The sequence below is a fragment of the Neofelis nebulosa genome, chromosome 8 (genome assembly GCF_028018385.1).
Source record: "Neofelis nebulosa isolate mNeoNeb1 chromosome 8, mNeoNeb1.pri, whole genome shotgun sequence".
In the NCBI taxonomy this organism is placed as follows: domain Eukaryota; kingdom Metazoa; phylum Chordata; class Mammalia; order Carnivora; family Felidae; genus Neofelis; species Neofelis nebulosa.
In genome coordinates this window covers 49,776,948-49,788,058 of record NC_080789.1, presented here as the reverse complement: position 1 = coordinate 49,788,058, position 11,111 = coordinate 49,776,948, and the positions used below count along the sequence as shown (strand labels likewise).

The 11,111-nt window shown below is 43.7% G+C and overlaps 1 long non-coding RNA gene across 2 annotated transcripts in view; it reads right to left on the bottom strand.

Moving 5' to 3' along the window:
- Window positions 1-1,637: 1,637 nt before the first annotated feature.
- The window catches only part of LOC131519247 (uncharacterized), a 33,417-nt gene continuing 23,943 nt past the window's right edge, over window positions 1,638-11,111 (bottom strand). For both annotated transcript variants that reach the window (XR_009265555.1, XR_009265554.1), the window contains exons 2-3: window positions 3,707-3,845; window positions 1,638-1,990 (exon numbers count right to left, since the gene is read on the bottom strand). This is a non-coding gene — a long non-coding RNA (uncharacterized LOC131519247). The remainder of the gene's footprint in view (window positions 1,991-3,706; window positions 3,846-11,111) is intronic.

Genomic DNA, 11,111 nt, shown 5'->3' with positions numbered 1-11,111 from the left:
TCCCAGTGGTCTTATCTCCCGCCCCTTATGGGAGGAGTCTCCTCCCATATGGGAGTCTCCTTGCTCTAGCAGGCCACCTTGTAGGGTGGGGTCCTTTTAAGATGTCTCAATACATATTCCATGGTGCCCACAAGGCTCATGAGGACTCATACAGTCATGCTCCACCATCATGAGAACATGCTCCCCTGCTGCTGCTGTCTTTGCCTGCTCTCTTGGGCAGCTTCAGGCAGACTCCTGCCTTCAGAAATGGTCTGCACATGAGGTGGGCTGTGGTCTCTGTTCAACTACTATGTCCGCAAACCTTCAAAGCAAAATAAAAATAACCAAGTGATCTCTATTCCTAGGAATTCCCTTCGATGAGCTCCCTTTGAGAATTTCAAGATTCAAGCACCAGATCAAGAAGCTGGATATTATCAGTACACAAAGCACCCCTCATGTCCCTTTCTAGTCTCTCCAGGCTTTTAGCAAGTGTGGCTTAGTCTCCTTTTATATAGTCTGGGTGTGAAAGACCAGGTGGGCTACCTTTTAGTGAGTTTTGGTATCCAGTAGGTCCCTATAGAACTGAGGAAGGAGGTGCTTGCTATTTATTGTTTTCACCTTAGGGGCTCCAGCCAAAATGCAGAGAGCAGGAAAAGTTCTGTTTGCACCTAATGGACCCCTGTAAGTTGAAGGTTCATAAGGAGTGAACTCTATGTACTGACTCCACTTTGAGATTTCCTCATGAGTCCTTCAGAAAAATGTTTCCAGATTGTGCTATCTCTGGGAATTAGTATTTGTTCTCAGAAGATGCCTGTGAATGTGTTTATGTCTGCTTCAACAATTACTTGCTAAACAGAAAAAGTGATAGACATGTCTACATTAATGGGGAAATGTATATATAGCGGTGGCTAAAATTTATTGAGCACTTTTTCTTTGCTAAGGTCTGTTCTATTTATGTCTTAACTCTTTAAAGCTTCACTACTTGCAAAGTATCACTATTATTATCATCATATCACAAATAAGGAGGCTGAGGTGTAGACAGGTTAAGAAACATGACCAGGGGTACCTAGGTGGCCCAGTCAATTAAACGTCTGACTCTTGGTTTCAGCTCAAGTGATGATCTCATGGTTTGTGGATTTGAGCCCCACATTAGAGCCTGCTTTGGATCCTCTGTCCTCCCCCTCTCTGTGCACCCCACCCCCAGCTCTCGCGTGCTCTATTTCTCTTTCAAAAATAAATAAACATTAAAAAAAAAGAATCGTGACAAAAGTCACACAGCTGGGAAAATCAGAGCCATATTCAAGCCCTGGTCACCTGGGTGCAGAAATCCTGCTTGGAGCCACAGCACTCTCCTACTCTGGGGTCCAGACTTCACTGGAATCAGGGTGTTCCCCCATTGCTGATGAAGTGCCTCTGAGTTTCCTTACCAGACTTAGAGAAATGTATCACTGGGAAGGTGATGGATTCTGGATCAGTTTTGGGTAGTGAGTAAGATTTTTCAGTTTGGGGTCATTGCTCTGCAGAGTGGGAAGAATGAGGCATTTGAAGAAGTGAGAGCCTCTTTGGGAATAGGCATGTGCCCATGATGGAAACCCCATGAGAAACATCTACTTATTTGATATTTCTCCCTTAGGCCATAGAAAGAATCATGAGCAGTGTACAGACTTGAGTTTTGTAATAGGAAAATATGTTGTTTGTTTCTTGAATTACCCTGGTTTTCAGACAAGACCAAAATACCTCTACTCCTTTGTGTTGACACAATGTAGAATGGAAGGTCCACACACTTGACTGAGGTGTGGTCAGACCCACATCAACCTCTTGTCTGATCCTATGAGAAGGGAGAGGAACCCATTAAAGGGAGCTGACTGTGAGTTCCCAGTGGTGATCAGTGAGGAGGGGCAGAGGCCCATGGCAGAATGGGAAGGAGAACAGGGTGCTAAGAAGCAAGTTCCAAGTAGAGAAGTGATGTGAAGTATATCTCCCCTTCCAATATGTTCTTAGAAAATCTGACCTGTAGGAGGGGAAGAGGAAGAAAGGAGGATACTTGAGTTAGATCTTTCTTCACTAAAGACCAATAGAACTGTTATTTAGTCACATGGTTTCAAAGATAGCAAGTTAGAGTGAATCTTATGCTAGAGTCCTTTGAGTGGGACTGTGCTATATCAACAAAGGTAGGAGAAGATCAGGCATTGAGCTTTGGTTGGGGTCTTGGCTGGAGTGTCATAGGTAGGTGGCAGAATGTGTTCAAAAGGAAAGCCAGAAGTCTCAGCTTCAAGGGAAGGTGGAGTCTGGGCTAAAGTGGGGGGGAGGGGGGAGGAGGGTCTGGCCATGAGGACAACTGCAAGTGTTAGCCACAGCAACGTGGAAAAATATCCTGGAGCATGCTCTAATATGTCTAACTTCTAATGCACTAACTTTCATCTCAGAACCATATAAATAGCAACGGAACAGCATTTACTTTTTTTTTTTTAATTTTTTAAAAATTTCAATTAATTTCACAAACATATATTGGATGCATCATATATGTCTTGTCTTGCACTAAGCCCTAGAGATACTATGCCATTAGAAGGACATGGTTTCTGCTCACACAGAGTCCACAGTCCAGGGACGTGATGGAAAATCAATACGGTAGTGTAACAAGTGCTTCGATGGAATATGCATAGATGCCCTGGACTCATGGGAGGGCACATAACTTAAACTTTAACTGGGGGAGGTGGTGTTAAAGAAGACTTCCTGGAGAAAGTGACATCTATAAACAGGCTTGTTGGATGAGTGGCTATCAGCCTGGAAAATGGGTGTGGGGTGGGAGATTGTTTCAGGCAGATGAATCTTGACTTGAATGAGAACCAGAGACCAGAGGGAGCCCTGAGTAGCCTGTTATGACTAAAGAACACTGTGCCCATGGGAAGTGGCTAGAAAACAGAGGCAGGAGTTAGGGACAGAGCATGATGGATTTTATAACCAGCCTATAAGGCAAGTAGCACTGTAATTTTACACTTAAGGCCAATGAGCTCAGTGGGTTAAGTGACATGCCCCAAATCACACAGTGGGTGGCAGAACTGGGATTGGATATAATACCTGCCTCACCCAAAGACAGAACTACCTTTACATTATTCCTCTGCATGTTTTTTTTTTTATTTGGGAAAAAGTCTAATTAAAATTTATACCCGAATAAACAATGTCCATCTCCAATAGACCCCTCTGCTCCATTTTGACACAGAAGTCATTCCCTCCTCTATGGATTAAACAGATTGAAATGCAGTAAAGAATATTCTTCTCTGATCCTGATGGAGGCAGCAAATCACCGAGAACTCAGCTCAGTTCTCAGGCCTAAATTGTTGCAAAAGCCAGGCTGCATTTGAATTCCAAGTGAGAGTCCAGAGAGAAAAATGCACAGCGGTTTCTTTCATAAACATTTTAAAGGGACTAGTTTGTTCATCACCTTGGTTGATTAGGGTCAGAAACTTGACATGATAAGGCTGAATATATCAGAAAAATCTATGTTTGCTCACTGGCCCATGTTCCTGACTAGTCTTCTCCAGCTCTAACTTTTCTGGATTTAGCCCTTGGTATATGCAAGTTGGTTTTGAAGGGTGTGTGTGTGTGTGTGTGTGTGCATGTGTTTTGCTTCTTTTCCTAGTTTGGGACAAAATCCTGCATAATTGTGGCATTTAACTACCATTAAGTGAAAAATAAAGTTCGCTGAAAACAATGAGTGTTGTCATACCTCATAAGAACTCACAGTACTTCCATCCGGATGCCTCCTTCTTGGGTCAAATATCTGCTGACGGTCTTTTCATTTCACCACTGGACCTTGGACTTCAGTCACTCTATGTCTCCCTCCCTGCTGCACTGCAGAGCCCAGCCTGTATCGAGAAATAGGCAAAGAATGTCTTTAGGGCTATCAACCTTCCTCTTCTTCCTCTCTGTGTGGGGCCTTACACCGAGTGGCTTAGGTACCCAGCGCCACGTTGAATGTTCATCCTCTTCCATCAAAATGATGACCAAGAAAGAATCTCAAACTTAATGATTAGAAGAGAGGAAGGAGTGGTTATGTTGATAATAGCTTAGGCTTAGTGCATACTATGTGCAAGACACATGGTGCCCAGAGTTTTGTGAATGTTGAGTTAATGAGTTACTCTAATAACTCTCTGCACTAGAGAATATAATTATCCCTCTGTGTTACAGAGAAGTTAGTTTACTTACCCAAGGTCATGTCAGTAGAATGTTGTAGAGCATGGTTTGGACCCACAGAGCCTGGTTTTGTCCACGATCTTAGTTATTATATAAGGAGAATGGGAAAGATTCATTGACCAAGATATTGAAGGCACTGTGCGAGATACCATAAGCATTGTTTTACTTAATGCTCCTAATGAGCTTTTGATATAAAATTTTATAACCCCAATTTGCAAAACAGAAGACCAGAAGTAAGTGACTTGCTGAGCTTTCACAACTAGTTACGTGGTGGAGTAGGAATTGGAACCATGGTCTGAATGATTGCAAATTTCATGTTCTGTCCACCATAGCACTTCAGGATTCAGACCATCAATCACACACTAAATGTCAGATTAAGTGTCAGACTAAGTGTCAGTCTTTTCAGATTTTGTACTTTAAATAGTATCAGAGTATTAGATTATTGCAGCCATGATCACATGGGGTTGGAACTTTGGGTGGCAACTAGGAGGCAGGACAAACATTGTGTTTGGGAATTGGGGGAGTGGGCACTGAGATAATCTTGGATGTAGAAGTTACAGTTGGTAGGCTGGTGACCACTTGGCCATCCTGGCATGCCAGCTTCACCCAGAAGCTTTTTCTCTTCAGTTCGAGCCTGCTGTATTTGCCTGTGTCCACAGCCTCTCCAAAGGAGCCCTGTCTGAAACTAAACTCACCTTTACATCCTCCCCCAGGTTTAACAGTGTTGCCTAAGCTAGAAACGCCTGGTTTTTTTCACCCATCACAAGTAATGAGTCTTTGAGTTCTATGAATTCTGCCTTTTGCAGACATTTCCAGTCTATTCTCTTATACCTCATCACTCATCTTATGCTTGCAAGTTCACTCATCATCATTTGCCTACATGATCATAGTTGTCTCCCAAGTGACCTCCTCTCTCCTGGTATCTCTCTCCTCTAATGTGCCATCATTGCTGCCCCTGGCATAATTGCCCTAAGATGGAAATCTGATCACATCACTTTCTTGTTCAAAGTCTGTCAGCGATGGGCCCCAAGCACTTATGTAATATTTCCTCAAACTTCAGGCTATGGTCTTTAGTAAAGTGCTCTTGGGGCTGATGGGTTCTCTCAGACATTTTTAAAAATCTTTTTTTTTTTTTTAATTTTAAGGACAGTTTAAAATGTAAATAGAAGCATCTTCTAGGACATTTAATGACCACTTGTAATCAAGGAGCCAAGTTGCCCTATTTTTATTGTCCCAGGCTACCGAGAAAGGAAGTGCAGTTGACACACAGGCAAGGGATGTGGTGGCCACGTGACATCACCACAGTCTCTTTTGATGACAGTTTCATGCTAGTTTGACTAGAAAGAAGGATTGGAAGAGTTAGTGCGTGGTCATGTAGGTATTGAATTAAAAATAACGCACATGCTTGTAGTGAGTGCCGTGTTCACATGCCAGTAGTCATTTGCTTTCAGTTAAATAATAACATCCGTTGCCTCGAGTGGGTTTTGTTAATTTGAATTAGATTGGGTTTTATTTTATAAATTTGTTTTGGTTTTATTATTGTATCATGGTTATAAACATTGGGAAATTATACCTGGTTTGTGTTTGTATACATCTGGATGATGATGTAATAAAAATAAGTTGTGGATACATAAGAGTAGGTGATATGTTCTCTTTTAGAATATTTTTTTAAGTTTATTTATTTTGAGAGAGAGACAGAGAGGGTGAGAGGGGGAAGGGCAGGGAGAGAGGGATAGAGAGAATCCCGAGCAGGCTACGCACTGTCAGCCCAGAGCCGGATGTGGGGCTCAAACCCATGGACCATGAGATCACGACCTGAACTGAAACCAGGAGTCAGCCGCTTAACCGACTGAGCCACCCAGGCGCCCCTCTTTTTTAGAATATTGATCAACACAATTTTCCATACCATGTTCAGGAAATACTGACCTGTGGGATCAAGTGCAAATTCCTTAGAATAGCACACGAGGCCCTTTGTGTGTTCTCTCTACCACTCTTCAGCCTCGTTCCTGCCCCTTCCCCCCATACCTGCTCCCCCTTACTTGACTAGAGCTCCTTGGCAGTAGAGATGATTTCTTATTCGTATCTGTACCTGTATGTGGACAATGAATGAATGTTTGTAGGACAAATGAATGAACGAACATGTGATGGGAAGTGAGAGGAAAAGGAAGGCCATTCCACAGGCTTAATGGCCAACTTCTAACATTATTTTATTTATTTTTTATTTTTTAAAATGTTTATTTTTTTTAGAGAGAGAGCTCAAGCAGGGGAGGGGCAGAGAGAGAGGGAGACACAGAATCCGAGGCAGGCTCCTGGCTCTGAGCTGCCAGCACAGAGCCTGACGCGGGGCTTGAACCCATGAATTGTGAGATCATGACCTGAGCTGAAGTTGGATGTTTAATCCACTGAGCCACTCCGGCGCCCCTAACATTATTTTAAATAAGGTTCCTTGTTTGGCTCCAGGCTAGGACACATTCCAGCCTCTCTCATCTCCTCAGCCACAATTTACTGAGTAAGTCATTTACAGGCAGGCAAGGGAGAGAGGAAGGGGAAGGAGAAGGAGTGGTGGGGGAGGGAAGGGGAGGAGAGAGAGAGGGAGAGAGAGTCAAAACTAACACTCATAGGGGAAGGTCAGACGCAGCCCATATCCCGAGGGAAGGAGTCATCTCCACATGGTGTTTTCAACTTGGAAATTCTCAGAGGATCAAAGAGAGACTGTTCACATTGCCAGTAGTCCCAGAGCCTATCAGCTGCTCTTCTCCCTCTCCTTTTTAGCTTCCAAAAGAAGAATGATTCATTTAAACAGACTTTTATGTGTACTTTATTTTTAGTCCAGGAAGTATTTGCTTTAAATATTGGTATGTGGAATGTGAGTTGAGATCAGCTGATAGTCAGGGGCAAACAAGTGCCCGCAGAGGGGCGTAAGTAACTTAGCAAACAAAACTGCATGGCTTAGTATGACCTCTAAGGTCTCTGTCAGTTCCAGAATTCTGCTTAGTCAGTTCCTATTTACTGAGTGTGAGTCAACTGCAGTGGGTTTCTGCCATAACATCATTCTCGTAAGGAGGGTTTGGGTGTACTGTGTGGCCAATGTCATTCCCTACAACAGAAGAACTTTCTTCTTCCCTTTCCCTCCTTCTTTCTTTTCACCATTCAATAATTGCTTCATGTGCCAGGCACCACACTAAGCCTGTCTAGCCATTGATCCTGATCAGACACAACAAAATTATAAGACAGGTTCTTCTTGTATCTGCATACAACTTTATGTAGAGATAATGGGGCGCCTGGGCAGCTCAGGCAGTTAAGTGACCGTCTCTTGATTTCGGCTCAGGTCATGGTCTCATGGTTCGTGATTTTGAGCCCCACATTGGCCTGGGTGCTGACAGCAAGGAGCCTGCTTGGGATTCTCTCTCCCTCTCTCTCTGCCCTTCCCTGGCTCACTCACGCTCCTCCTCAAAATAAACAAATAAACTTAAACAAAAATATACTTTACGTAGAGATAATTTGGTTGTGACAAAAGAGAATGTCAGTCTTTGTTCCCTAGAAATTTGCCTTTTGATGCTGCATCTGGAGATGAGGACACCTGAGTCCTCCCACCTCCGGGACCTAGAGCAACTCATTCACCTCTTTTGACCTCAGATTTTTTTCCTCTATAAAATGATGGTGGAAAAATACCTGCTCCTTTTTACATGAAGGGCAGTGATGAGGATTCCAATGAAAACAAGACGATCTGTATGAGAGAGCTATCAACTGCATCAGGCACCGAACAACCTCCTGGGAGGGTTACTGTTCCCAGCATGCCTTTCCCCCACCCCTCTCATTAGAACACTCTATCTTCTATAAGTGAAGTGATTGACAAATAAGGCGTTAACTCCATACTGTTAAGTAGTCACGGTGAATATCTTCCCTCATTCCACCAAATAAAGGTACTCAGAGAGAAGGAGGCTAGAGCAGGGACACCTCTGGACAGAGGGGGCAGGCCACCACTGCTCCAGGAAGAACTGGCCCGAGGGTGTGCACCGTGAGTGAGGGCCACCGTGGAAAGACCCATTTCTCCTTCGTCTTCTGAGCTGCACGGATAGATGGAAAACAACCGAACGAGGGCTGTCTAGGCTTGCTCGTGTCCCTTTCCTGAGCACCTTCCCGTGGACAGCAGTTGTTCAAAGGAATGACACAAGCTCCCAGAGAGTTTTGATTAGTTATATTTTCTCACTGCGCTCAAATGGTAAGACAAAGCCAGCCTCTGTCTTGGGGCTGTATGTAAACACTCTGTTCTACATCACAGTGATAACTCAGCGAGTTTGTAACTCCGTACTGCCTGGCCCCCAGCCCGCTCCCTTCCCATCCCAGCTTCACAGCTGCCTTCTGGTGTGGAAATATTTCCTCTGGGGAGGAAATATTAGCGCTTCCATGTGGAAATAAAGGGCTTTCCCTTTGATGTAAATATCCACTTGGTTCCTTACCGTTAGGAAATGCCTATTTCCTCTTCAAGGGAAGAGACCTACCCTACTGGTAATGGAAAGTACTTTCTCATTGCCATTTTGAACCTCATATTCAGGCTATTCCATTCATTCAGTCATCCCTTCATTCACTCACTCGTTTACTTGTAAATTGAGGGCCTACTATGTGCCAGATGCTGTTCTAAGTGCTTGTAATAAAGTAGTGAATAAAAGAGACAGGGTCCCTTCTTTTATGAAGTGGGAGGACACAGTCAATGAAACAAACAAGCCTGTGTACAAAACAGCTTCAGACAGCGAATGAAGGAGAAAGAGTGATGTGCTAGAGAATGACCAAGGAGGGGCATACCTAGGAAGGCCTCTCTGAAGAAGTGCATTTGAGCTGAGACCTGAGGACAAGGGGATCTGGGACAGAGCAGTCTCTGTTAGGGGAACTCAAGCGTGAGGGCAGAAAAGGCCCAGCTCACGTGCTGTGAAACTAGTGCTGTTTCACTGACATTGAAAACAGCTGGGCGTACAGACTCCCAGCTGTTTTCTGCTCCCTAAACCATGTCACTTAAACCCGTATGTTTAAGAAAATGGGCTATCTACTTCGCTGCTGATTTTCTCCCCTTTTGCCAGGCTTTTTCTAACAAAGAGAGTAACACAGATGGTATAATGGGCTCCAAGTTACTGCCTTTCCTCAATCACCCCTATTTCTAGCTAAGCTCCCTAAACCTTTGCAGAGATCTCTGTCTACAATGCTTACTGAAGCCAAAGTTGGTATACAATTTTTCCTAACTCTTCCCCCACGTCCTCCTCTACTAGACATTGTGACCTTTAATCTTCACACATAGACCTCAGCCTGGGAACTTTTAATGGGATTTAAGAATGCCCATTTAAGAAAGGATACCTGTGAACGGACACCAGCCTCCTGGTTTGTATTGATGGGCTTTATCAAGAAGAATTGGGAATGAAAAAACTCCCTTTATAAGTCAGTGATGTAGGAGAAAGAGAAGCAGCCTTCAGATAGGAAAATTCTTTGCTAGACGTTAAGAACTATCTTACTTGCAATGTAATGCCCCATGAGAGCGTTCTTATACAAGTGCCCCAAGATGCCTAAAAGAAATTGCCTGGTGACATGGCCTCTCTCTCTCCATCCTTTTTCTGTTTATGTGCCCATCAGTCCTGGGAGTATTTAAAATACATAGCAACCACTTTTTCCCACAGAGTTAAATTAAAAGCTATAAGGAACCAGGACGCCCGGGTGGCTCAGTCAGTTGAGCATCCAACTCTTGATTTCAGCTCAGGTCATGATCTCATGGTTCGTGGAATCAAGCCCTGTGTTGGGCTCTGTGCTGACAGCATAGCATGGAGCTTGCTTGGGATTCTCTGTCTCCTTCTCCCTCTGCCCCTCCTCTGCTCTCTCTCTCTCCCTCAAAATAAATATATAAACATTTTTTTTTAAAAAAAGGCATAAGGAACCAAAGAAAATATTCTACAACTCATATCACACAAAGTGGGTGTTGCAAGTGCACGAGATTTCTAGGCCAATTCAATTCCAGAGGCTCATTCATCTCATCAACAAGTAATGCCAGAGTTCTCTCTGCCTCCTTGTTAAAACCTGTCCCTAAAGTCCACCCAAGGGGCTGACTTTGATCTCCAAGTTCTGTGCTGTGTACATCTTTGTTAGGATGTGTTGTTCATTCCTACTTTAGGACTAATTTCTGCATACATCATTCACTGATTCATATTTATCAAGCATTTACTATGAACCTGCAGCGTGCAAGGCTCAGACGATACCAACCTACCCACCATTACGGATGAGTAAATATGGCTCTTACTCAGAGGAAGCTTGAAATTTACTAAGAGGCACAGACCAATAGGCAAGAGTTACATGGGGTGACAAGCGCTTTAATAGAAGTAAAACAGGATGTGTGGGGAACACGGAGGAGGGAAAGGAGGGATGCTACTATTTTGAAGAGGGGCAGAAAAGCCTCTCTGTACTTCTGCCAGTCTCCTCTTCTAGGTGCTTCCATTGCCTTTTCTTCTTTTTCCCTGCCTCTGCAGACCCACAGGCCACAAATCATTACTGCTCATTTGGTTGGCTCTCTAGGTAGTTTGAAGACATCATCTTTTCACGTTTCCTGTTCCGTCTGCCTCATTTTTGCCAAACCAAGCTTCCCTCCTAGCCTCCTCTGGCCACCCCACAACAAATGACCAATGACTTCCTGTTTATGGGAACACAGGGATACTGTCTCAGTGGGACAAGGATTTAGGGTTGTTTTCCCAGGAGTTATGACGCCTCATGCTCCTTCTGACATATCTAGGTTAAGGGCTTAGGTTTTATGGCTATGGGGAAAATTCTCTCTCTGAAGCTAACAAGCCTGTATGGGAATAAAATAAGCTCCTGAGGCTTCATTAGATCTGAGCTCTAACCAGATGATATAGGGTAGAACTAACAATAATAAATCAACTATTAAAATGAGGAGATTTGCATGCATT